This window comes from Anomaloglossus baeobatrachus, chromosome 6 (assembly GCF_048569485.1).
Source record: "Anomaloglossus baeobatrachus isolate aAnoBae1 chromosome 6, aAnoBae1.hap1, whole genome shotgun sequence".
Lineage (NCBI taxonomy): Eukaryota > Metazoa > Chordata > Amphibia > Anura > Aromobatidae > Anomaloglossus > Anomaloglossus baeobatrachus.
The window spans coordinates 267,282,336-267,309,837 of NC_134358.1; the positions used below are offsets into that span (position 1 = coordinate 267,282,336).

At 42.6% G+C, this 27,502-nt stretch overlaps 1 pseudogene; it reads right to left on the reverse strand.

The window, feature by feature from the left end:
• Positions 1 to 18,762: 18,762 nt before the first annotated feature.
• Positions 18,763 to 27,502, reverse strand: part of LOC142243885 (RNA-binding protein FXR1-like) — a 62,233-nt pseudogene continuing 53,493 nt past the window's right edge.

Below are 27,502 nucleotides of genomic sequence, written 5' to 3' on the forward strand. Positions count from 1 at the left end.
TTGCTGAGTGAGTACACCCGTGCCATCCGGCACCGCGCCGCGCTGTCCCTGCAACCCTGCACCTCACCAACCCTGCCTCCCCGTCCCATCATCGGGCCCCGGGACCACCGACCCCTACCCACGGAGGGGGAAAACAACATCCCAGCTGCTCCCTACCATCGCTCCCGGGATCCCCGTAACCAGCAGCGGTGGTGCCCATCTTCACCACGACCCGTGGGTGGCATCACGGACTAAACTCCCCAAACCAACCACCCCTTTCACTCACGGGTGAGGAGCGCCGCTCGAGTCCCCAGATTCGGCCCACCGCTCGAACCACCGAGCAGCCGTCGCAGCAGTGCCGGACCCGAGCGTTAGCGAGCGCAGCACAGTGGCGTCCACCCCGCCCGCGACACAATTGCTGCCCTATAGGTATACTATCCTATCTCTGTTCTTCCACGTAAAGCCACCTTTGTCTCATCATTCTTTGTTCAGCTGACAACTAATTAAAAAAGGATGTTTTATCTCCTTACAATCTATAATAGATATAGATTTTGCCACAGTCCCTGTTTGCTCGTTTTATTCTTATTAAATTTTTACTATTTTTTCTTTCACTATCTTTCCATTGGGTGTCTTCCTTTCCTCTGCTGAGCCCCCTGATGAGATGTTGCGACTTTTACCCTGCTGGAATATGACCTTGTCGATTTGCTAGGGTCCTATGGACTCACATCCAGCACTGCAAGACCTTGGAATTAAATATATTTGATTATTGCTATACTGATGTGATCTGTATGCCCTTGTTTATATATCTTTAGATTGGCGCTATTGTGCTTGACCTCTTGTGCTAAATGCACAGAGATATCTATTTGCTGTTGCCCTTAGCGCTGCCAGTCTCCAACATTGTGATAGTGGCACGCACTTCCTGGTTCGTGGACTGCGCATGCGCAAACGGCGCGGTCTCCTACTCAGTGCTCCATGGGTAAATGACGTCACTGGGAGTGTTCTCCCTAACCTGTGGAGCACTGGAGAGCCTGCCCCGTCTGCAGCATTACACCTGAGGACCCTGAGTGCATCAGGTGAGCTGCATCATATGGACTCTGGAAGACATATATACCTGTCAGAGTTCCGGGATTTCCAGTTCTCTTTTGAAAGAGCTTGCCCTCTGTTAACATGGAGTTTGCTGTTCTGTTGCCCTACTTCCTGTCCATCTGTTTAAAAGGCCGCCCCTAAGCTCACTCCAGTGCCTGAGTATACTGCTTGCTGTGTACTCCTGCTTTGCTGCTCTTGGTTCCTGATTGACATTTGGATCCTCCTGAAAGACAACCGACACCGACTCTGGACTTCACCTGGTCTCATCAAGCTGTGCCCGGACTCCGTCTGCAGTCTTTGTTCAGCACTTCTGCCTGGTTCCTTCCGGTTTGTAACCACTCTGGACTCTCATCTCGTACTGACATTTTTGGACTATACCTATTGCCCTTTGTGTCCCAGCTGCTGCGCATTTAGGCCTTCTGGGGTGATTGCCAGACAGTCCCTGTATAGGGGTTCGCTCTTTGTGGTCTCCCTGGGGGAGTCCGGTGCGTGGCCCTGGGAATTCCCTTCGTTCCGATCCTGGAAGGTATTTCCTGTGTTTTATGTTCTCCTGTGTTTTTGTTCCGTTTATGTACATATTGTTGGTTACATATTATAAACATCTCTGCACCAAGAACTCGTCTCTGGTTGTCATTGCCCTAACGCAATCGAAATCCTCAGTACATACAATAGTATTACATTATACTCAGGCCATAAAAGGATTTCGCTGGGGCAATGACTGAGACACGAGTAGATCAGCTTTTTTCCATGATTAACTCCTTGCAGCAGGAGATGGAGGCGGTGCAAACTAAGCTTAGAGATGTGGAGGTACAGCTGGGCCATGATCACCAGGTACTGGGTCCAGCTATTCAGGATTTGCAAACCAGAGTGGAGGCTCAGGAAGCTGCCCCCACTACGTCCGTATCAGCTGCCGGTATGCCTAGGTTACCCCCATTTCGTTTCAGTGGTGATCGTAGTCAGTTTCGTGGATTTGTTAACCAATGTATACTGTTTTTTGATGTACATGCTGATTATTACCGTTCTGACCGGTCAAAAGTGTTATGTATAATCATGTTGTTAACCTCACGAGCACTGGCTTGGGCTAATCCTATGATAGAGAATCTTGATATCCGTTTAAATCACCTGGATGACTTTCTGACAGCAATGGCGCAAATGTTTGATGATCCGAATTGCCGCGCTACCGCTGAATCGGCCCTCCTTTCCTTACGTCAGGGAAAGCGGTCTGTCGTTGAATACGCCACTGAGTTCAAGAGGTTAGTGGTAGACACCGACTGGGGAAACAATGCGTTATTGTCAGTTTTCAGAAAAGGTTTGTCCGGTACCATCAAGGACGAGTTAGCTCGTTCCGAATCTCCAGGGGATTTTGAACTGTTTCTCCAACACTGTGTGCGTATCGATACCCGCTTGACGGAACGTAGACAGGAAAAATGGGCAGCTGTAAACCGGGTAACCAACTTTGCGTTTCCTTCCAGAGAACCCGCTCTCAGGACGCCACGGGAGGCCGAGGATGTTCCTATGCAAGTGGACTCTCTACAAAAGCGAGAGACCAACGAACGTCATGAACACCGGCTCCGTGAGCGTTTGTGTTTCTATTGCGGTCAATCGGACCATTTCCTGATTGACTGCCCACGACGTCCAAATCGCCCAAATAAGGTATTGGCAGCCATGGCAGAGTGTGACAACACGGACGCAGAGTCCGATATCTCTGAGGCAAGTGGACACCTGGATGCGGTATTTCCCTTGACTGTAATGTCAACTTCACCTAAGGACTCAGAAGGGAAATACACCCATTGCTCGCTTCCCATTCAGATACGGTGGGAGGGACAGTTAATTCCTACATCTGCTATGATAGACTCTGGGGCAGGGGGAAATTTCATGGACTCTTCTTTTGCCAGGAAACACGGTATCCAGACTCAACAAAGATCCTCACCGGTTACCATGGAGACGGTAGACGGATCTCCATTAGTTTCTGGACCAGTTGATCGGGAAACAGTACCCCTAGAATGTGTGATGAAGCCAGGTCAGCAGGAGACCCTTGTTTTCATGTTGATTTCTTCTCCCCATTTTCCGATAATTTTAGGAATTCCGTGGCTACGGTCTACAAATCCAGTCATCGATTGGGAGACTAAAGAAATATCCTTCCCACCGCAGAGTGGTCCGACCATTAGTCCAACTGTACCGGTTCCAGTAACACCGAATGCGGAGGGCACTGTAAAGGTACCTGTTCTACCCCCGGTTTATCATGACTTTGCTGATATATGCGACAAAAGAAAAGCAGATCGGCTTCCCCCGCATAGACCGTATGATTGTCCCATAGACTTAGGGGCACTTTGCACACTGCGACATCGCAGGTGCGATGTCGGTGGGGTCAAATTGAAAGTGATGCACATCCGGCATCACATGCGACATCGCAGTGTGTAAAGCCTGGATGATACGATTAACGAGCGCAAAAGCGTCGTAATCGTATCATCAGTACAGCGTCGGCGTAATCCATAATTACGCTGACGCAATGGTCCGATGTTGTTCCTCGCTCCTGCGGCAGCACACATCGCTGTGTGTGAAGTCGCAGGAGCGAGGAACATCTCCTACCGGCCTCACTGCGGCTTCCGTAGGATATGCGGAAGGAAGGAGGTGGGCAGGATGTTTACATCCTGCTCATCTCCGCCCCTCCGCTCTGATTGGCCGCCTACCGTGTGACGTCGCAGTGACGCCGCACGACCCGCCCCCTTAACAAGGAGGCGGGTCGCCGGCCACAGGGACGTCGCACGGCAGGTGAGTGTGTGTGTGAAGCTGGCGTAGCGATAACTTTCGCTACGCCAGCTATCACCACATATCGCTGCTGCAACGGGGGCGGGCACTATCGCACTCGGCATCGCAGCATCGGCCTGCGATGTCGTAGTGTGCAAAGCCCGCCTTACTCCCAGGGGCAGAGATCCCGTTTGGTCATGTCTACCCGTTGGCGGCACCTGAGTTAGAAGCACTAAAGGATTACATCGATGAAAGTCTAGCCAAGGGATTTATTCGCCCTTCTACCTCACCAGCAGGGGCACCCATCTTTTTTGTGAAAAAGAAAGAGGGGACTCTGAGACCTTGTATCGACTACCAGGAACTAAATAAGATAACCATCCGGAACCGGTATCCGTTACCGTTGATTCCTGAGCTATTGGAGAGAGTCCAACAGGCAAAGATATTCACTAAATTGGATCTCCGTGGGGCATATATTCTACTCCGCATACGTCCCGGAGACGAGTGGAAGACAGCGTTCAGATGTCGGTATGGACATTATGAGTATCTAATGATGCCTTTTGGACTTTGTAACGCTCCTGCGGCTTTCCAACACCTAGTCAACGATATTTTTAGGGATATAATGGACCAATTCATGGTGATTTACCTGGATGATATCTTGATCTTTTCTGATTCCCTACAGGAACACCAGGAGCACGTCAAGACAATACTTACCCGACTGAGGGATAACCACCTGTATATTAAACTGGAGAAGTGCGAATTCCATTGCTCAAAAATACAATTTTTAGGATATGTCATCTCTCCTCAGGGACTGAACATGAAGTCTGGCAAGATGCAAGCAATTCTAGACTGGCCGGAACCGGGAAACATCAAGGAGGTACAACGCTTTGTCGGGTTTGCCAACTTTTACAGACGCTTTATCCGTAACTTTTCAGAGATCGTCCATCCTATTACTCTGTTAACCAAGAAAGGACAGAAGTTTGTGTGGTCCGCCCAGGCCCAGGAAGCTTTCAATCGTCTCAAGGTTTGTTTTACCTCAGCACCAATACTAATACACCCGAATCCCGCACTCCCCTTTATTGTGGAAGTCGACGCTTCTGATTATGCATTAGGGGCTATCCTTTCCCAAAGAACTGGGGACAAGAGTCTCCTGCATCCGTGTGCTTTCTTTTCTCACCGGTTGTCCCCTGCAGAAAGGAACTATGACATTGCAGACAAGGAATTGTTGGCGATTATTGCGGCTTTTAAGGAATGGAGACACCACTTACAGGGAGCAGCGCAGCAAGTGATAGTTCTCACAGACCATCATAACCTGGAATTCCTTAAATCTGCCAGGTGCCTGTCTCCACGGCAAGCCCGTTGGAGCTTGTTCCTTAACCAGTTCAATTTTATCGTTACATACCGTCCAGGTTCACGTAATGGGAAAGCCGATGCCTTGTCCCGAATCCACGCCATGGACTCCGTGCCTGGAACCCCGTCTCAGACCGTGTTATCTGATGCTAATTTCGTTGGAGTAATCCAGGACCAGGACTTGTGGAAGGACATCAAGCTGGCCTATGATGGTGACGTATTTCTTGATGCCCCCCCGAATGATGTGACTCTTGTCCTTTGGAATGGTGTGTGGTTGAGAGAGCGACGTATTTATGTCCCGGAGGCTGTAAGACTTCGGGTTCTCAAATTGGTCCATGACTCCGTGTTGGCAGGTCATAGGGGGGTACAGAAGACGCAGGAATTTCTGAGTCGTTTTTTCTGGTGGCCAACCTGTTTAAAGGATGTAAAGGACTATGTCCACTCATGTGTGGTTTGTGCCCGGTGCAAGGTCCCTCGTGTGGCTCCTACGGGACTCCTTCAACCGTTACCCGTTCCATCTCGCCCTTGGGGATCCATCTCAATGGATTTTATTGTGGAGTTGCCAGTCTCAGGCGGTAACAATACCATTTTAGTGGTGGTGGATCGGTTGACCAAAGCTGCTCACTTTATTCCATGTACCGGTCTTCCCTCAGCCGCAGAGACAGTGGATTTGGTTATCCAGAATGTATTTCGACTGCATGGGGTACCAGATGAGATCATCTCTGACCGGGGCGTGCAGTTCACGTCTAAATTCTGGAAGGGGTTTTGTTCGGCACTCCGTATTGATGTCTGTCTTCTGCATACAATCCTCAGACAAATGGGCAAACCGAACGGACTAATCAAACCCTGGAGCAGTACCTACGTTGTTATGTCAGCCATCTGCAGGATGATTGGTTGAAGCTGCTTCCTTTGGCGGAGTTCTCGTATAACAACACTCAGAGCAGCTCCACTAAGGTAACGCCCTTTTTCGCTAACTTGGGTTACCATCCGAATGTTTTGCCTAGGTCACCGGTGGCGGTTTCGGTGCCAGCGGTGGAGGACAGAGTGACGGAGCTACGACAGAATCTGGAGGTTTTAAAGGACTCTTTGGCTTCGGCTCAGGAGCGTTACAAGAAGTCGGCAGACACTCACCGGAAACAGGCACCCATGTATAAGGTAGGGGACTCGGTGTGGTTATCCACCAAAAATCTGAAATTGGGTGTTCCTTCGCAGAAACTGGGGCAGAAATTCATCGGTCCGTTTAGGATCACCGGGATCGTGAGCCCTGTTGCCTGTCGGCTGAGGTTGCCGCACCATTTGAAGGTACACCCGGTCTTTCATGTTTCTCTGCTCAAACCTGTCTCCCCTAATACGTTTCATGGTCGTATCGTGCCTCCTCCTCCGCCTGTGATGGTTGACGGCCAGGAGCAGTTCGTGGTTGAGGACATTATTGACTCCCGGCTCCATCGGCATCGGCTTCAGTATCTGGTACGTTGGCAGGGGTACTCCCCGAGGACGATTCCTGGGAACCTGTGGGTAACATTCGTGCGCCCCGGAATGTTGCTCAGTTTCATCGGCGGTACCCGGACAAGCCAGGCCCTGATCCGTCCTGAGGCCGTTTCTGGGGGGGGGGGGGGAGTACTGTCAGAGTTCCGGGATTTCCAGTTCTCTTTTGAAAGAGCTTGCCCTCTGTTAACATGGAGTTTGCTGTTCTGTTGCCCTACTTCCTGTCCATCTGTTTAAAAGGCCGCCCCTAAGCTTAGTCCAGTGCCTGAGTATACTGCTTGCTGTGTACTCCTGCTTTGCTGCTCTTGGTTCCTGATTGACATTTGGATCCTCCTGAAAGACAACCGACACCGACTCTGGACTTCACCTGGTCTCATCAAGCTGTGCCCGGACTCCGTCTGCCGTCTTTGGTCAGCACTTCTGCCCGGTTCCTTCCGGTTTGTAACCACTCTGGACTCTCATCTCGTACTGACATTTTTGGACTATACCTATTGCCCTTTGTGTCCCTGCTGCTGCGCATTTAGGCCTTCTGGGGTGATTGCCAGACAGTCCCTGTATAGGGGTTCGCTCTTGGTGGTCTCCCTGGGGGAGTCCGGTGCGTGGCCCCGGGAATTCCCTTCGTTCCGATCCTGGAAGGTATTTCCTGTGTTTTTATGTTCTACTGTGTTTTTGTTCCGTTTATGTACATATTGTTGGTTACATATTATAAACATCTCTGCACCAAGAACTCGTCTCTGGTTGTCATTGCCCTAACGCAATCGAAATCCTCAGTACATACAATAGTATTACAATACCCTCACTTCCCCCTCAGTGTCTACGGTCCCCCGATGATGCAACATGCGACACTCGTGTTGGGACTTGTCCCCCCACCTGTCTACACGTCCTATTCTGGTAAGCAGTCTGCATGGTTTATACTTGGTATACTTTAAATTTACTAATGCAGCAACAGAGAGATCCCTAGTTACTTTAGCTGGGAATTTATCTATTATTGTCTATGTGGCAATTACATGGTCCTAAGAATTTATGCATAGAGATGTGATGTGTAGACCTGTGGGGGTTTTCTCTCACCCTCCTGTGTCTGTCTGAACTTGGTTTTATCATACCACTTTGTAATTATTATTCCCCCTTATTGGCTTTAATGACTTTTTGTATCAATAAAAATGTTTTTTTATATGCATTTTCTTGTTATATTTCATTGAGCTAGTGTAAGGCAAATAAGGGGTATTTAATTGGCAGTTGTAAAAGACTTCTTATGTCTGTTGGTTCAGTGTATAGTGAGCTGTGTTTTTAAGTGCACCCCAGGCACTGAATGACAGCTGTCTCTAAAGATAAACTGGCTGTCAGTCAGTGATAGGACTTAGTTACAGCTGCTGCTCATCATACACTGAGTAGTGACTGATTGTGCACTGGTGCCAACTCTACAACTGAAAGTTCAATGCTGCTGGAAGGAAAAAAGTTCATGTCCTCCCGGAAATGTGGTTCCCATGGCTGGTGCCGTGAAGGTTCAAAACACTATTAACCTGCAGATTAACACCATATCTGTAGGTTAATAGCATTTTTCACATGATAGGTTCCCTTTAATAACCTGTCTTAGCATTGCAGCCCACCCATTTATAACCTTGGTCGCTCTTCTCTGACTGTGAGCACCACTTGCCAGGATGTATGTTAAATATGAATTCTTCTGATTTATTATTTACAGTAAATGATTATTTTTCATTTTAGTAATATCGAAGCTTATAATGAAGTTACAGGAACGTACTTTATTCAATTGAAGCCGAGGAATGTGTTTTTAGTTAAGTGTTGTTAAAGAGAAAGTTTATATTAGGAAAATCCTTTGAAGACAACATAACGCAAAAAAAAAACAAATTTAACTTGACAAAGCTCTGTGTGGATTCCCAGTGCACTCTGTAAGATTGAGTCCTTTGCAATGTTTTATGCTTCAAAGTCAAGGAGGACAATACAGGGGTACTTGACAGAGCACAGGGACAATTTTTAATTTTCTACAGTTGTCAGTAGGGAATAAATAGGCAAGTCTTGCGAAGGTTCAGAAGCAGTGTTAAAGTGCAAAAGAATGGTAGAAAAAAAATCATAAGGGAAATGAATTCTTCAGTGCAGTTAAATCTATTATTTCCTTAACTGACCTATATATTGTATGAGCTTTAATGATCAAATGTGTGAAAATACGGGGATTTGGTGTAAAATTAGATCTAAATAACATAAAAAAAATCAGATTTGCTAAATAACAGAAATTAAAAATATGTACATAGTAAAACATTATATAGAACCTGAAACTGTTTTGGTGATTAAACTAAATCTTTAAAAATAAAACTGTAATACTAAGTACTATAGGTCAATGGGGCTGAAGAGATGTCAGCACACAGAAGAGGGATTTTTTTAATGATGCAATTCTGTACATATATCGATATGTGGTCAGGACATTACCTAAACAAAGTTTGAGAATAAAATCCATCTTCAAGGTTAGCTAACTATGGATGTAAAGCAAACATGTCATTGACAAAGTCAAATGAATATATTTCTTAGTATATTTATTATTTGTAATAAAATTACTAAAGTTATATAATATTTTCCAGTATTATTATTTCCTTTTTGCCCAAGCTTCTAAAGACTTACTTTGCGGAGTTTATCATATAGTGAAACTTCACAAATGTCTTGTGTTTCCAATGTCAAAATCCTTCAACAGAAACATGGTTGGAGGTCTACAAAGGAGTAAATAAGAAAGTGAAGCTAGGCATAGTAAGAAGAATAAGAAAGTGAAGCAAGAAGCATCATAAGAAGAATAAGAAAGTGCATCAAGAATCATCATAAGAAGAATAAGAAAGTGAATCAAGAATCATCGTAACAAGAATAAGAAAGTGAATCAAGAAGCATCGTAAGAAAAACAAGAAAGTGATTTAAGAAGCATCGTAAGAAGAATAAGAAAGTGAAGTAAGAAGCATCGTAAGAATATACATATTGTAACATACATTTCAATCTTCACTTTTATGGCACGTTGGATTTCTCAACTTCTCCATCAACTCAATGTGTATAGAGATAAGTGAATCTGCTGTGATTCAAATTTGACAAATCATGTGAAATTTACTGAGAAATTTGATTTGTACTGAAGTTAATCTATGCAAATTGAATGTCTTAAATCCTATGGCCAAATACCGGCATGGCGTGCAGGGACGTCAGAGGCCTAGTCGCATCAGAAGTGCTTAGCCGGAGTGAAGAGACTGAAGAGTATGCATGATGTGGTAAGGGGAAAATAATAGATGAAGCCAACTGGATGGTGGGTTGTGGGAACAATAGGACTGGTGAGCAGTAAAGTAAATATTATTCCTTTTATTTCTTTTTACAATTAAGTCAAATGGCGGCTGCAGCTGGCTGCATTTTGCTGACTTTCCCCAAATTACAAAAAAAAACGCAGTTTGCAAAATATGAATTTTTTAAAATTTGAGACTTCAATACTACTTGGAAAAATTCCAATGTACATAGGGATATTGAGAATGTTACACTTAAATTTGAATTGTATCTTATTCTTTTAGCTTCAGAAAAAGCATTTGTGAATGCTTGACGATTAAAGAAAAGCAAAAATGTTTGACTGTGATTGAGTTAAGAAAAAAAAACAGCAGTCGACAAAATGTGGATTTTTTGCAATTTGCTTTCACACCGATTAAAAAAAAATTATGTTTGCAGAGTGCTATTGAATAGTAAAAGGCCATCAAAATGTTAACCCTTTCACCCCCGAACCCGTTTTCACCTTCCTGACCATGCCATTTTTTTCAATTCTGAAAAGTGTCACTTTATGAGGCAATAACTCTGAAATGCTTCAGCAGATATGCAATTTATGTTAGTGGTAAATTTAGGGCGATATATTTTTTGCGTTTATTTGGGAAAAAATTTGAAATTTGGTGAAAATTTTGAAACGATCACAATTTTCAAAATGTTATGTTTATGCCCTTAAAATAGAGTTATGTCACATAAGTAATAAAACATTTACCAAATTTCTACTTTATATAAGCACCATTTTTGAAAAGTTTTTTTTTGTTAGGAAGTTAAAAGAGTTAAAAATTTATCAGCAATTGCAAATTTTTCCAAGAAAATTTACAAAACCATTTCTTAGGGACAAAAACATATCTGAAGAGCTTATGTGATTGAAAATACCCAAATTGAAACCATTCTAACAGAACTGTAGAAACCCCTTCAAGTGACAACATGTTGAAAAATACACCTCTCTGGGAATTCATCTACAGGATAGTGATAACTTTTTCTCTGGAATACATCCATGGAGTCAAGCACAGTTAAGGTTTTAAATAGCAAATTAGCCCTTGTAATGCCCAGTATATTGTAGTGCCCTTACATTTTGTCCAGATCATGCTTCTGGAGGCACAAACTCCATGCGACAAATTAAGGGAGCTCTCATCACTATAGCAATGCCAAATATGTGGATATTAACTGTAGTATATACACATTGTGGTACTCAGAAGGGAAGGGGAAAATTGGATTTGGGAGTACAGATTTTGATGGCTTTCTTTTTGGTGCGGAGACATTGACCTGAGTGGGAATTAGTTTTTTTTGTGAGTTGAGTTGAATGCTTTTTGATAGAAATTTGGGGTACAGAACATTATGGATCAGTACACATTTATTCTATGCTCTATGTTGGCACTTACATTAGGGTTTCCATCTACATCTCCAAAATATGTGACTCAGGAGAAATCCTGTTAAGTAATGGTATGGCTGTGATTGGCCGGCGCACCACTTGGAATTTTTTTTTTGGCTCCTGCCCTATTTTTGATAACAAGCACGGGTAAAACAGAAAGCTAGGGGCTTCAATATCTAGTGGTCTGCTTTACCTTGTCTAGTTATGAAAAATAGAGGGGATCCCATGCTGTTTTTTTTTTTTTTTTTAAACTGTTTAAATAAATAATTTAAAAATGGCATGGGCTCAGCCCTTTTTTTGATAGCCAACCAAAGTAAAGCAGACTGCTCGGTGCTGGTATTATCAGGGTGGAGCGAGCCATGGTTATTTGGCCCCTCCCAGCCTAAAAATGGCAACCCGTAGTGACCCTATAAATGGTACTTTTCCTTACTCTTTCTGATTGCCCTAGTGTAGTGGCAATCAGGGTGATAGTTAATGGGGTTGATATTATCTGTGAATTGACAGCTGACATTAAGCAAAGTCACCTCCCATTACTAACCCAGAAAGTGAATGGTTAAAAAAACACAGGAAAAATACTTTATTTGAATAAAAGCTCCCCCACATGCTCTCTTTCATCAATTTATTAAATAAAAAAAATTCCTGGAAGTTGCAACGATAATCCAACAGGAAATAAAAAAATGATACTCATAAATTCCTATGAAGTGTCATTTTGAGAAAATTCTCAGTCCGAAGGTCCATAGGTTACTGCCGGTCAGTGCCAGTCCTGGATTTTCCCATGTGCTCTGATGTCATTAGCATTACTTGGTTTCACTATTCATGGATAACTATAGGTCTGGCTCTGTCTTCTGAGCACCACCTGCATGACAAGGCATCTGAATACAAAGCATGAACTGCAGTGGAGTACACATCTAAAAAAGTCATAAAAGCTATGAGGCTCCTCCTGCTCCCTCTTCTGTTGCAGTCTTGACTTCCTCTTCACCGTCTTGAGCAAGTGGTCCCCTTGGCTGCCTGCAAAGAGAGGATATGACAGCACCACTACCAGCAGTATCACTGCGCATCTCTACATCGTCCCATGGAAGCATTCAGCTGTCCATGCCCCAAACACTGGAGAGAAAGAGGGAGTACCTCACGAGCCTTGGTCCTCAATGGCAGCATTTAAAAGTTCCTAGTCTTTGAAATGGTGCCATTCCGGCTGATGGAGATGGACAGTTTTAAAAAACTAATGGCATTAGCTGTTGCCACTACATTTTAAGGTGGGCCATCCCTGCTGTGCACAAAAAAGTTGCTGGCAGAATCAGTTGTGCACTGTGAAATGCCATTACTGGTAAGGTCCACATAATGACAAATATGTGGACCAATAAGCATGACCAGGGATATTATATCTCCCTAACTGCCCACTTAGTAAATACAGTGGTGGCTGGGGCTGAGGCAGAAAGCGTTTTGGTGAATGTTCTACCACCACACAGGATTGCTGGACATTTCCCTGTTGCCTCCTCCTCCTACTCTGCCTCCTCCACCTCTTACTACTTAGGCAATGTAACACCTGAACGACCAACTTCAACTCAGCCAGGGGAAACAACAGCAGGCTGTTTTGAAACTCATCTGTTTCGGGGAAAAATCCCACACTGCGCAGGAGCTGTTAACTTGGATCGAACAACAGACCGATGAGTAGTTTGTGCCGCTGAACCTCAAGCCCAGCCTGGTGGTGTGCGATAATGGGTAAAATCTTGTAGCAGCTCTAAGCCTAGCCATTTTGACGCACATTCTTTGTCTGATGCAGTTTCCTGAAAAATTACCCCAAGATGTTAGAGATGCTGCAGACAGTGCGAGTCGTCTGTGTGCGTTTTCAGCGTTCTCTCCCTGATGCTGCTTTCCTGTGTGCGCTGTAGCATAACTTCTGCCTTCCCACTCACTGCCTCATATGTGAAGTACTCAAACAGTGTAACTCCACCTTGCATATGCTGGAGAGATTGTGAGATCAGCAGCAGGTAATAGTGAAAATTTAGCTTCAGTATGTACAGGTGAGTCGTTCTGCGGAGCAGCAGCAGTTCACGAGCAATGAGCGGGTCTCCATGCGTGAGGTGTGTGCCGTGTTGTGCTGCTTCAAGTACTCCATGAACATGCCCAGTGCTAATGACTCCATTATCAGCTTTGCTATCCCGCTTGAAAAGATGCTTAAGGTGATGATGAATGAGTTGGTGGCACAAGTTGAAGAGGAGAGACAGGGGCCATTCACATGAATATTATGCTAGTTGCCCACGCATGGCTTGGAGTGAGGGTTCATGCACCAACAACAAGCAGGTACACAATTGTTCAGACAGGTGACAATTTTTGAGGCTGAGGAATGGATGATGATGATGATGAGGAGGATAAACTGTTCACAGCTGGGTGGCATCCAAAGCAGCTCACGGGCATCACTGGATCATGGCTGGGGGCATACAAAGGACAAAGCAGATACACCTACATCCGAGGACATATTTTCATTGCCTTTGGCACCCTAGCACACATAAGTGAATATATGCTGCACTGCCTGTGCAATGAATGTTGAGTTGCCCAGATTCTTACCAGTGGTGTGTATTGGGTGGCCACCCTGCTGGATCCCCACTACAAGCAAAACATGCTATCTTTGCTACCCCCACTGGAGCATGATCAGAAGATCTAGGAACATAAGGGCACGGTGGTAGATGCATTACTGACATCTTTCTCACCTTTAAATGAACACAAGGAGGCAAGGCAGAAGTAGGAATTATTACAGGTGTCCTGACCCACAAAGTCCTGCCCCGATGCTCAAGCCACTGCACACAATTAACAAGGATTATTTTGCGATCAAGCCTCGGATTTCTCAACTGATGCAATCATTTTAATTAGCGACATTGTGTCATTATGGCACTATCTCTAGTTTATAAGGCAACAACCTGGTGCTTCGTTTCCTTTAACCCCTTAACGACCGCAGGCAGTAAAATTACGTCCTAGTGGTCATAACGTTACTGCCCGCGGTCTGCTGGCAGCAGCATGCCGCGATCGGCGCACATCTCAGCTGATTTTCACAGCTGAGATGTGTGCCTGCTAGGCACGAGCAGAATCATTATCTGCTCGTGCCGTTTAACCCCTGAAATGGCGCTGTCAATATGTGACAGTGCCATTATAAATGCGATCGCGGTAAAGTTTTACTTACCGCCCGATACCGGAAGTCACGTGACATGATCACGTGACTTCCGGTGGTTGTCATGGTAGCACAGGGTCATGTGATGACTCCTGTGCTAGACATGAACTACTTTCACTTTCGCTTTCCACGGAGGCCAGGGAAGCAGGAAGTGCACATATCTGCTGTTTACAGCTGTGTAGCTGTGATCAGCAGATAGTGCACAGTGATCGGATTGCTGATCAGAATAGCCCCTTAGGGGGACTAGTAAAATAAAAAAAAGTAATAAAAAACTTTAAAAAAAAACAAAAAAATATAAAAGTTCGAATCACCCCCCTTTCGCCCCATTGAAAATTAAAGGGTTAAAAAAATAAAAAAATATACACACATTTGGTATCGCTGCGTTCAGAAACGCCCGATCTATCAAAATATAAAATCAATTAATCTGATCAGTAAATGGCGTAGCGGCAAAAAAATTTCAAACGCCAAAATGACGTTTTTTTGTCGCCACAACTTTTGCGCAAAATGCAATAACAGGCGATCAAAACGTAGCATCTGTACAAAAATGGTACTGTTGAAAAGGTCAGGTCGAGTTGCAAAAAGTAAGCCATCACGAGCCATAGATCCTGAAAAATGAGAACGCTACGGGTCACGGAATATGGCGTAAAACGTGCGCCACTTTTTTCAGACAAATTTCCGAATGTTTTTAACCCCTTATATAAAAGTAAACCTATACATGTTTGGTGTCTACGAACTCGCACTGACCTGAGGCATCACACCCACACATCAGTTTTACCATACAGTAAACACAGTGAATAAAATATCTCAAAAACTATAGTGTTATCGCACTTTTTTTGAAAATTTTCTGCATTTGGAATTTTTGTGATGTTTTTCAGTACACTAAATGGTAAAACCTATGTTTTCATTGAAAAGTACAGCTCGTTCCGCAAAAAATGAGCCCTCACATGGCCATATTGACTGAAAAATAAAAAAGTTACGTCTCTCAGAAAAAGAATGGCGAAAAGAAAAACCGAAAGCAAAAAATCGGCCGGTCGTGAAGGGGTTAAGTAACTTTCCCAATCACATTTGTTTGGAGGGCAGTTGTCCTGCTCTTACCCCGTTTTGCTTCCTTTTCAAGCCTCTTAGCATTTGTTACCATCATTTTACAGCACCAACGTTCGGGCCCCCATTGACTTTTATAGAATTTGTGGTCCCGGGTCATGTTTGTGTCAAGTTCTGGTACCAAACAAAAGTTTTAAATACAGTTTCGCTGAACCTGGCAAACTCGAACATAAACAGCTCCACCCCTCTCTATTTACGGATTTTTTAAATTATTTTTTACATTATTTTACATTTTTTTAAAACTTTTTTACTTAGTCCCCCTATTAGACAATAACGTTTATTAATCTGCTTGCTAGTATAATGCATTGCCATGCACAATCACTTGTCAATATCACACTGACAGATCACCTTTTAGACCATTGCTCTTAGCATGGTCTAACAGGCACAAGTAGACAGAAAGCCCAGAGGTCAATATTTTACCTTGGGTTGCCGTGACAATGATGGGGACCTAGTGATCACATCATAGGAGTCCCAATAGGCCTCCTAAATGCTACGATTGCTATTGATCACAGCATGAACAAGATTAAATGGCTATCATTTAAGTTGAGTTCCCAGCAGCTAACACGTGTGCACAGCTCTTGTGCCTACATGATCGCCAGGACATACTGGTACATCCATTTGCGGAAATGCACTGCAAACTAGACCTTACTAGTATATTCAATATCAGGATGGGCTTAATGCCTGAGAACTTGACAAATATAAAATTTGCTATTCAGAATATCTAAAACTAGTGCATACTGGTACAGCAGAGAGATATGCACTTTTATATTTTTATTTATGTAGTATCTTATAGTTTTACACTCTCTTATTTGATTACTGCTATTTATTCATTTAATTTTACAGTTTATTATTATTATTATTATTATGTTTTTTATTGATTTTTTTTTCATAGTGTGGCCACAGGTTAGCAGGAAATTTATTATGTATGTTTTCCCTGCTATCCCTATGTACAGATCACTGATAATGCTAACAGCCAATTAGATCACTATCATAAGCGATCTCTACACCCAAACATACAGAGTAAATGCCAAATGTATCTTTTTCTACATACTTTAATGCCTTTCTTGTCCAGGAAAGCCATGAAACACCATAATTGGCACAGGAACAAGTTGTTAGCCAATTTATTTTACATGGTACAGACAGGAAGGTTTTACATTACATTACAATTTATAGTTTGTAGTTCTCTCACTTTGTAATTGCTTAATTGGTTCAAGAGTATTTTTTGCGATCATGAATTATTTGCAATAATTCATTTTTCCAATCCATGATATGGTCATAAGTTAGCATGCTCTCTATTTAACAAAAAAAAAAAGTCCTTCCTTCAATGGGTATTTAATTTACAGGACCACCGAAGTGTAAAATGCAGTAGACACAGAGGTCTTGGCTAGGCTACATTTCATATGTCATCAGATACATTTCCAGTGTATATGATTTGGTTCCCAGACACCTTCTGGACTCTGAAATCCCATTAACAGCCTTAACAAATAATTCTGTAACACTGGGTTGCCCCAATGCTTGTTTCCGAGGAAACCATGAGCCCCTTGGCACTGCCTCTAGTACGCGGGGAATAAATTCATTAAAATGTTCAGCTCTGTCTTGAGCCATATGTCTGAGCTAAAAAAAAAAGTTTTACGGCAAATCCACAGAAGTGAGACTCGTGCTTTGTTACCCTGCCTTCGATAGAAATGTTTACTTCTATCTCGACACAGAATAGCATTGAATGCAGTTTGTTGAATGATAGGACTAGATTAGGAATTGATTTTTTAGCTTAGTATTATCAAATAATAATTTCCCAGATGTCTTAAAGTTGCCTTCATGAGAAGATATGCTTCACCTTGTGCCATTTTCCATAATTGCAAACATGCTTTTTAAAGTTACTTTTAACAAGTATGTGTTTACAAGAACAGTTAATACCGAGAGAAGCCCACATAAAATAATGTACTCAGGCTTTAAGGCTGCGAGTGTTTCCCGTTCAGAACAAACAATAAACAAGCAAAAGAAAGGGGATTAAGTAAGTCTCTATCCAGTTTTGCATCTGACTACAAGATTTCTAATGGTGCATATTACTGTATCTGTGGAACAGAAATTTAACTCTTTCACCTGAAAAGGCAAATATGCATACAATACTATATATAAGCTTATTTGTTTAGTTTAAGCTCCATCTATTCAAGAGTATCAAATATTTTGGATTAGTGCTAATTATTGTAAAGTTAAAACTAATTTCAAAGGTTAGAAAAATTCAGCATAAAATACAAAGATATCACATTTTCTGGTACTTTAAAACTCATTTCAAAATGCCTCCAATATTTAAAGATCATGTACTTTTATATTTAGTTTCTACTTTTTGCAATTACTTTTCTTATTTGTTTTTAGTACAAATCATATGACTTATAGATCATGTAATTAATAGTTCTCTCTTTGAATCACATGGTTTGTAATTTGAAGAACTCTCCCTCCCGAAAATAAATGTAATTTTTTCTTACAAGTCTTTAAAGGGAACCTGTCAGGTGCAATATGCAGAACCACAAGCAGTTCTGTGTGCATATTGCTAATCCCTGCCTAACAGTCCATGTATCAAGTAGCATTCATAAAGAGATCTTTAGAAAAAGTATTTCTAAAGATCTTTTATCATATGCTAATGATCGCAGGGATTAGTTACAATATCGTTACTTCCCCCAACTAGTCCGCCCTCTCAGCATGTTAGTACGCCAACAGGGGTGTACTAACATGCTACTCAATGCAGCACCACCAACAGTGACAAGTGTACCTGTGTCAACTGTCTCTGTTGTTCAGAATTCTCTGGCATTTCCGGTCATGCGCACTACACCTCTCTGAACCTGGGATGTATACACCCGCCTTGATACTGCGCATGACCGGAAGTACCGTGGACTTCTGAACAGCGGAAACAGCAGAAGCTAGTACTCGCATCACCACTGATGATGCTGCATTGAATAGCATGTTAGTACTCCCCTGTGGGCATACTAACATGCTAAAAGGGCAGAGTTTTGGGGGGATGTAACGCCCTTGTAACTAGTCCCCGTGCTCAGCATAAGATAAAAGATCTTTAGAAATCCTTTCTCTAAAGATCTCTTTATCTGTGCTAGTGTATACAGGGACAGTTAGGCAGGGATTAGCAACATGCACCCAGAACTGCCCGTGGTTCTAGGTACATATTGCACCTGACAGGTTCCCTTTAAGGTTTTCGTTTTCCTTTTTTAAAGGCAAGTGCCACAAAAGGATTTCTGAACCCTGAAGTAAATAAAAGAAGTGAGATAAGATTCAACATGGGAAAAATGAGCGTCTTTTTTTTTCATATATTTTTCCCATAGGAAAAAAGTACATCCAGAAATTTTATGTATATGGAAAAAAAGTCACAAAAATATTTTTAATAATGCATAAAAATCATGCATTGTTTGACAAGCCAGCAGAAGTTAAACACATTTTTGATTTAGACTATTTTAGACAAAAACAGAATCCTGTGTATTTTTCTTTCCTTTTAAATTACTTATAGTAACTTGGGTTTGTACCAACATTTCACATTTCAGAATATTCTGAAGCATGAAAATAAAAAAAAATTAAATGAGGTCCCTTAGGTTAACGAAAAAATGTAAATGAAGTTTAACTAAAAAAATTGCTGAAGTGAAAATGAAAAGTATTTTATTATGGAAGTCATGAAACAATAAAATGTACATATTTGACATTTCAATAATTGGACAGTTAAATTAACAATTTTTTTTGCTATATTATTATATGTACTAAAAAAAATAGGAAGAAAATATGTAAAAAAAAAAACCCTTTACAGAATAAAGGCAGCCATAGTTACCAACATCAAGACACAATATTAATACACTGCAGGATTCAGTTGAACTCCATTATAGAGGCTGAGGCAGCACAGATACAAAATACTGGGGAAACAACCAGGCCTACCATTTATGGGAGGGTTGGTTGCCTATTATTATAAATGCATTTGGATAAGGCCAGTTTCACACATACGGCATTTTGCCGGATTGCTGGAGCTGGCACACTCCAGTATAGTGTAATACTGTACAATGGCATCGCGGCAACCTTTGGTCACATGTGACCGGAGCATGTGACCGGAGGTTGCCGCAATGCCATTGTACAGTATTAACACTGTATTGGAGTGTGACGGATTCAGCAATCAGGCGAAATGCCGGATGTGTGAAATGGCCATTAGGCTTATATAGGTTACCAGTCACACAGGTACGTGTTGTCACAGTTCCACTGTGAGGAGCATTTTGCCCACTGTTTATGTTCTGCCACGCTCTCCTCAACTACAGAGCCGGTAGTTATATGTTTCCTTTGTGCAGAGCATTTTGCATATGTAATGCTCTGCTGTTTCTTGACCACTTGCTAGCAGGTTGTTTTTCTGCACATAGTTTCCATGCTGGTTCTGGGAGGTGCTCCTTGTTCCTAGTAATTGCTCTGTTTCATTATTGAGCATGCTCTCTCAGAACTTGTAGATTCTGGTCCTTTAGTTGTGCTATTGGTTCCTGTTTATGTTAGTGTTCTAGTTTTGGCTTCCTGACCCCAGACTGTTTATTGACCCCTCTCTGCCCGCTCCCTGTTCTTGTCATGACCTCTTGGCTTCTGACCTCGGACCATTACCTAGCCATGTGTCTGTCTGCTCCCTGTATCAAATACAAACGTTCCTGGAATTCTGAATCTCGGCCTGTTACTTGACTGCGTTTCTGCTTACTCCCTGTGTTCTATCATGTCTTCCTGTGTTCTCATCCTGGCTTGTCTGACTACCCTTCCGTCCATACACTTGTGATGCTTTGTCTGTCTTACAGCCTTTTGATGATGACCCTATAATTAGATCAGAAAACACACAATACAATATAAGTGCTCCACAGAAGGACATACACTGTAATCCCCCAAGCCAAAACTACAGGGCCTGTCTGCACATTGTAAAATATAAATAAAACGCAACATAAAAGATGTATTAAATGCATGAGGCATTGGTCAATATTTTGGCCAAAATTTGCAAGCTCACAACCCATGTCAAAGGTTTGTGAGTCTCTCTACAGTAAAATTTTAAGCAACTCACTAAAAAGAGATAAAATTGAACAAAGAACCACAGAAAAAAACGGTAGTATTTAACAACACCAAGACACAACCCCCCCATAATTTCTAATAGTGTCTATTGTAATAACACTTTACTCAGAAAATATATCATTATGAATACAATGTATTTGGTGGACCAAAGTGTAAGGAACATACAGCACACACAGGTTTTATGCACACATATTTTTCTTTAAACCAAAATGAAAATTGGAGCCTAACGGGAAGATTTATATATTTTTGGACTCATTCCCAGTTTTAGCTAAAATAACTGCAAAATGAAAAATGGTGAAAACTGTTTTTAAGTGATGAACAATTCAAATGCCATGTAAAAATGTATTATAGCCCCCAAGCTTGCAGCTTTTCTTCTGGTGTTTTTTTAACAGCATGTAGTAAATATCAGTCAGGTTTGAGTCAGGATATCTATTGTTTTGATATGTTTGTCCATGATCAAGACAAAAATGCAATATGTCGGCATGGGGGTGCAAAAAAACAAAGTGTTACATATATAAACCCTCTGTACCACTGTGCTGCTGCTCTCGCGCTTATACCTGATCTTTGCTTATTTGGCTACATCAATAAAATCTCTCCGACACTGCAACCAATAACTGGCATCAGGGATCACATGTGGAGCAGAAGAGATTTTACAAATAATGCTTGTCTCCTTAATTTAGTGTCTCCCCTTATCACATTTTGAGCCTGATTTATCGTTTTTACTTTTTTCACTGACTTTTCTTTAGATTTGGAGTTTTTGCTGATTTTTTTTTTCTTTCAAATTCATCAAAATGACACACAGGAGTCATCATTATTTGCGCAAGAACCAACATTGTCTTTTTTTCTGGTTTATGACTGTTTAGCAGTCACACATTTTGCAAAGTGTCACAAAAAAGCTGGAATAACTAGCGTACAATAAAATCACTCCGGTGGGTATTAGAGTAGAGTTGCGCCAAATTTTGCAACTATTTTTTATTTATTTAATACCTATAAAACATCTGGAAAACTGTCATTGACATAAAAGTCTAAAAACCACTAAAACACACACATGGACTTGAAAAAAAGGCACTAATCATTTGATGAATATGTTGCAAACCAAAAAGTCACTAACTGAGAGGTATTCATGTCAGAAAATGGGAGCAATGCAATGATGTGTTAGGTCTGTGTTCATCATAGACAACCTTCCTTTTTCTGCATTAGAAAAATATTTGTGCAGGGGAAGCCAATGGCTCTCTAAATACAGTGGACCCCTCAAAATAACAGAAAAACACTATTCACGTCTAATACTGAAGACATACTCAATAGACTTTCTTTGCGCTGTCTTCATTACCAGAAGAGATCCGCACAGGACAATTAGACAAAATACTTCCTCTTTATCATAAACCTATTAACAACCACCAATATGTATTAAAATGGTGTCAGTTAACCCCTTCACGACCGGCCGATTTTTCGCTTTCCGGTTTTTTTTTTCGCCATTCTTTTTCTGAGAGACGTAACTTTTTTATTCTTCAGTCAATATGGTCATGTGAGGGCTCATTTTTTGCGGAACGAGCTGTACTTTTAAATGAAACCATCAGTTTCACCATATAGTGTACTGGAAAACGGCAAACAAATTCCAAATGCAGAAAAATTGCAAAAAAAGTGCGATAGCACTATGGTTTTTGAGATATTTTATTCACTGTGTTCACTATATGGTAAAACCGATGTGTGGGTGTGATGCCTCAGGTCAGTGCGAGTTCGTAGACACCAAACATGTATAGGTTTACTTTTATATAAGGGGTAAAAAAAAAAAATCGGGAGTTTGTCCGAAAAAAGTGGCACACGTTTTACGCCATATTCCGTGACCCGTAGCGTTCTCATTTTTCGGGATCTATGGCTCAGTGACTGCTTATTTTTTGCGTCTCGAGCTGACGTTTTTAACGGTACCATTTTTGCGCAGATGCTACATTTTGATCGCCTCTTATTGCATTTTGCGCAAAAGTTGTGGCGACAAAAAAACCGTCATTTTGGCGTTTGGAATTTTTTTGACGCTACGCCGTTTACTGATCAGATTAATTGATTTTATATTTTGATAGATCGGGTGTTTCTGAACGCGGCGATACCAAATGTGTGTATATTTTTTATTTTTTTAATCCTTTAATTTTCAATGGGGCGAATGGGGGGTGATTTGAACTTTGTTTTTTTTGTTTTTTTTAATTTTTTAAAACTTTTTTTTTTAACTTTTGTTTTATTTTACTAGTCCCCTTAGGGGGCTATTGCGATCAGCATTCCGATCGCTCTGCAGTATCTGCTGATCACAGCTACAAGGCTGTAAACAGCAGATACGCTCTCTTTCTCTTTTGCTGTGCCCCAGGCACAGCGAAAGTGAAAGCAAGTCAGGTGTAGTACAGGAGTCATCACATGACCCTGTGCTACCATGACAACTATCGGAAGTCACGTGATCGCGTCACGTGACTTCCGGTATCGGGCGGTAAGTAAAACTTTACCGCGATCGCGCTTGTAATGGCGCTGTCACATATTGACAACGCCATATAAGGGGTTAATCGGCACGAGCAGATGACGATTCTGCTCGTGCCTAGCAGGCACACATCTCAGCTGTGAAAATCAGCTGAGATGTGTGCCGATCGCGGCATGCTGCCGCCGGAGGACCACAGGCAGTAACATTATGACATTTAGGACGTAATTTTACTGCCCGCGGTCGTTAAGGGGTTAAGGGGCCTTATTTCTCACCTCCGTTTTAAAATGGCAGTAAGGAATTAGTGAATAGTAGTCCCCTGTGAATGAAAATCCTGTTGGTGACAGCTGTATATGACAGCTGACAACCGCGAACATTGGTCCTAACTGGTTTTGGAACAGTGCTGACTAACTCCTTAAATACTATTGTCAATCACAACAGCGTCATCTAAGTGGTTAAAGGAGGTTAAAAGATCCCTTTGAGATGATCCTCCACCTGCTATCATAATTGCGGGAGCTGATCATTGTTATGGTGCCCTGAGGTCATCAGATGACCTCAGTGTATGGTGGCCTGTTAGATTTTGCTATGAGCAGGGTCTAACAAGCTCTGACAATGAGTCACTGACAAGTCTTCAGCACTACAAGACACTAAACAAAGTAAAACATATTCATGTCCCATACTTAGATTTAATGAAAGTGTAAATAAAAGTTAAAATATGTAAAAAAAAGTTAAAAAAAACACACAAAAAAAATTCTTGTGGTTCTGTAGAGGGTTGCTTTCGGAATCAGATTTTTGTGGAATTTACACGGATGCCCCAACGATAAGTGCTCAGCGTAAAACACAATGTTATCGTAGCCTTATATTGGAAGTGATCAAAAATGTTTTATACCCCAAAATGTTACCAACAAAACCTCTAACTTATCCCATACAAAACCAGCTCCAGCCTGCGCTTGTCGCTCATGAATCTCTTGATTTGTGAAATGATAATGCCAGGACACATCCTGTGTGTTGCATGGACCATACTTCCTTGCTGTGCAAACACTCTATGGGAAAATGGGAGGGGGGGGAAGGATGCCACTGTCCTGCTGTCTTCCTGAAAGGTTTTTAAATCTCAAGACTCCACGATGGGTCTCCAAGTTGTGTCCTGTCTTTACTGGCTGGAGTATGGGAGCACCAGCATTATACCTGTCATTCATCCACCCTGGTATTTCTTATGTTAATAGTCTAGGAAATTAATGGCTATGTCACAACAGTGTGGCTCAACTGTAAAACGGTTTTTGCTATTTTAGTAGCTTTTGGTTTTGTTTATGTCTTTGTTTTTGCCTCCAATTGAATTCAATGGAGTTTGGATATATTAATTGAGCCTTTATTGAGCTGTTCGGCGAACACAGGTTAAGTCGGCGAACACAAACCAAATCGATCCTCGAGGTTTGCTCATCTCTACTCTTGATGCCAATTGCTGATCCACTGGACCAAACATTCAGAAAAGAGCTTTATACATTTACCAAATTATTAATGCTAATTTCTTCTACAAAAGCATTTAAGCCCTTTTTGAAACCATCAACAGTTCCCATTGGTCAACCAATTAATAGTTCCTATGTTAAAAAATCTTGTCTCCTCCAGACATTAAAGAGGACCAACCACCAGGATTTTGCTATCTGAACTAAAGGCAGTGTCTTACAGGCAGTAAGATGTTGAATGCAGAGATACCTGTTCTAGAAAGATCCGATGCTTGGTTGCAGAAATATGTTTAATCAAAGTTTCAGAAATGCACTGCACTTTGATTGACAAGAACAATGGGGGTGGGCCTTTTTGGTTCAGGTCCTCTCTCTAAAGACCTGCTCTATTGTTCTCTATGACATGCCCCCTTTTCTTTATTTGAATATCGCGCCTCACTACTACCATTGCTGTTATTAGCAATGGGTGCGCATTGACACAGTAATTATGTCCATTAAAATGGTGTTGGAGTCCACTCATGCAGTATCCGCAATCTCCAGTACTATTTTACTGAAAACACTGTGGCGAATACTATTACAGGCATTGGCACGTGCACGGATTTTATTTTTTTTACATCTGCTCATGCGCCCCTGCCGCTTATAGTCTTCACTGCAGTGTCTTCAAAAAATTGCACCACAGATCGTTGTTCATGCATGTGTAGACTACAGTTGAGCGATATTCGATTTGAACGGTTCGCCAATTTCAAATTCCAGTGATTTTGGTCAGTGTTTGAGTCGTTCGATAACGATTCGATCACCAAAAGTGTGGCTTTTCACAGTAAGGCTATGTGCGCACCTTGTGTATTTGCATGCGTCCTGCATCCCCAGCACAATCCCTCTCTCTTTCATACTCACCAATCACGGTCGCAGCGCTGCACGACTGTCACAAAGCTCCAGTGGCTTTTCCTCTTTTTAAAATGGCTGCCGCTTCATTATTCAATCTGGTATTCCCTGCCTTCCCAGCCCACCAGCGCCCATGATTGCTTGCAGTCAGACACGCCCCCATGCTGAGTGACAGCTGTCTCACTGCAACCAATCACAGCCGCTGGTGGGAGGGTCTATATCGTGCAGTAAAATAAATAAATAAATAATTAAAAAAAAAATTGGGGGTTACCCCCAATTTTGATACCAGCCAGGATAAAGCCACACGGCTGGAGGCTGGTCTTGTCAGGTTGGAGAGCGCTACGTTATGGGGAGCCCACTACCCTAAAAATATCAGCAGGCAGCCGCCCGGAATTGCCGCATTCATTAGATAAGACTGTCCCGGGACTCTACCCAGCTCATCCCGAATTGCCCTGGTGCGGTGGGAATCGGGGTAATAAGGGGTTAATCATGGCAGGCATCTTCCCGAGATACCTTCCATGATTAACGTGTAATTGAAAGTAAATAAACACACACAACGAAAAATCCTTTATTTGGAATAAATCACAAAAAAACACCCTCTTTCACCATTTTCTTAAAATCCACAAATACCCCTCCAGGTCCGGCGTAATCCACAGAGGTCCCGCGACGCATCCAGCTCTGCTACAGGAAGCTGACAGGAGCATCGTAGAACACGAACGCTATGTGTCAGATCCACGCAGCTACTGAAGTGAGCCGCGCTGTCAGTGGGGGCGTCACTGAGGTAATGCCTGCGTGTGCGGTGATGATGGGGGTTGTAGTGCCTGCGTGTGTGCGAGGATGATGTGTGCGGTAGTGCCTGTGTGTGTGCAAGCATGAGTGCTGTAGTGGCGGTTTGCCCTCCCATCCATCCATCCATCCATCCCTCCATCCCTCCCTCCATCCATTCATCCCTCCCTCCATCCCTCCCTCCATCTCTCCATCCATTTATCCCTACCTTCATCCCTCCCTCCATCTCTCCCTCCATCCATTCATCCCTCCCTTCATCCCTCCCTCCATCCCTCCATCCATCCCTCCCTCCATCCATTCATCCCTCCCTATATCCCTCCCTCCATCCCTCCCTCCATCTCTCCATCCATTCATCCCTCCCTCCATCCCTCCATCCATCCCTCTCTCCATCCATCTATGCATCCATTCATCCATCCTTGTAGCTGAATAATCTACTTCTGGATTCTTTACTAATCTTAATGGATAGAGCTACTGCCTAAGAAGAATTAGTTCACGAGTTTGAGTCCCGGCCGTCCCAGTAAAGAATTTAATTTATTTTTAAATTATAATTATTATTTATTTATAATTATAATTTCATTTAATTATGCACTGAGGGGAGGAGCCGGACATCAGCTGTGAGCCGCGGGACACATCTATAAAATCGGAGCAGTTCACGGACTGAGGCTGCATTGCTCTCTCCTCTCTCTCCTCTCTCTCTTCTCTCTCTCTCTCTTTTCTCTCTCTCTCTCCTCTCTCTTCTCGCTCTCTCCTCTCTATTTTCTCTCTCTCCTCTCTCTACTCTCTCTCTTCTCTCTCTCCCTTCTCTCTTCTCTCTCCCTCTCTCCTCTCTCTCTCTTCTCTCTCTCTTCTCTCTCTCTCCTCTCTCTCTTCTTTCTCTCTTCTCTCTCTCTTCTCTCTCTCTTCTCTCCCATTCTCTCTCCTTCTCCTCTCTCTCCTCTCTCTCTTCTCTCTCTCTCTTCTCTCTCTTCTCTCTCTTTTCTCTCTCTCTTCTCTCTCCTCTCTCTCCTCTATCTTTCCTCTCTCCCCTCTCTTTGTCTTCTCTCTCACTCCTCTTTCCTCTCTCTCCTCTCTCTCCTCTCTTCTCTTTCTCTCTCCTCTCTCTTCTCTCTCCCTTTCTCTTCTCTTTCTCCTCTCTTCTCTCCCTCTCTTCTCTCTCTTCTCTCTCTCTCTCCTTCTCCTCTCTCCCCCCTCTCTCTCTCTCCTCTCTCTCTCCTCTCTCTTCTCTCTCTCCTCTCTCTCCTCTCTCTTCTTTGTCTTCTCTCTCTCCTCTCTCTCTT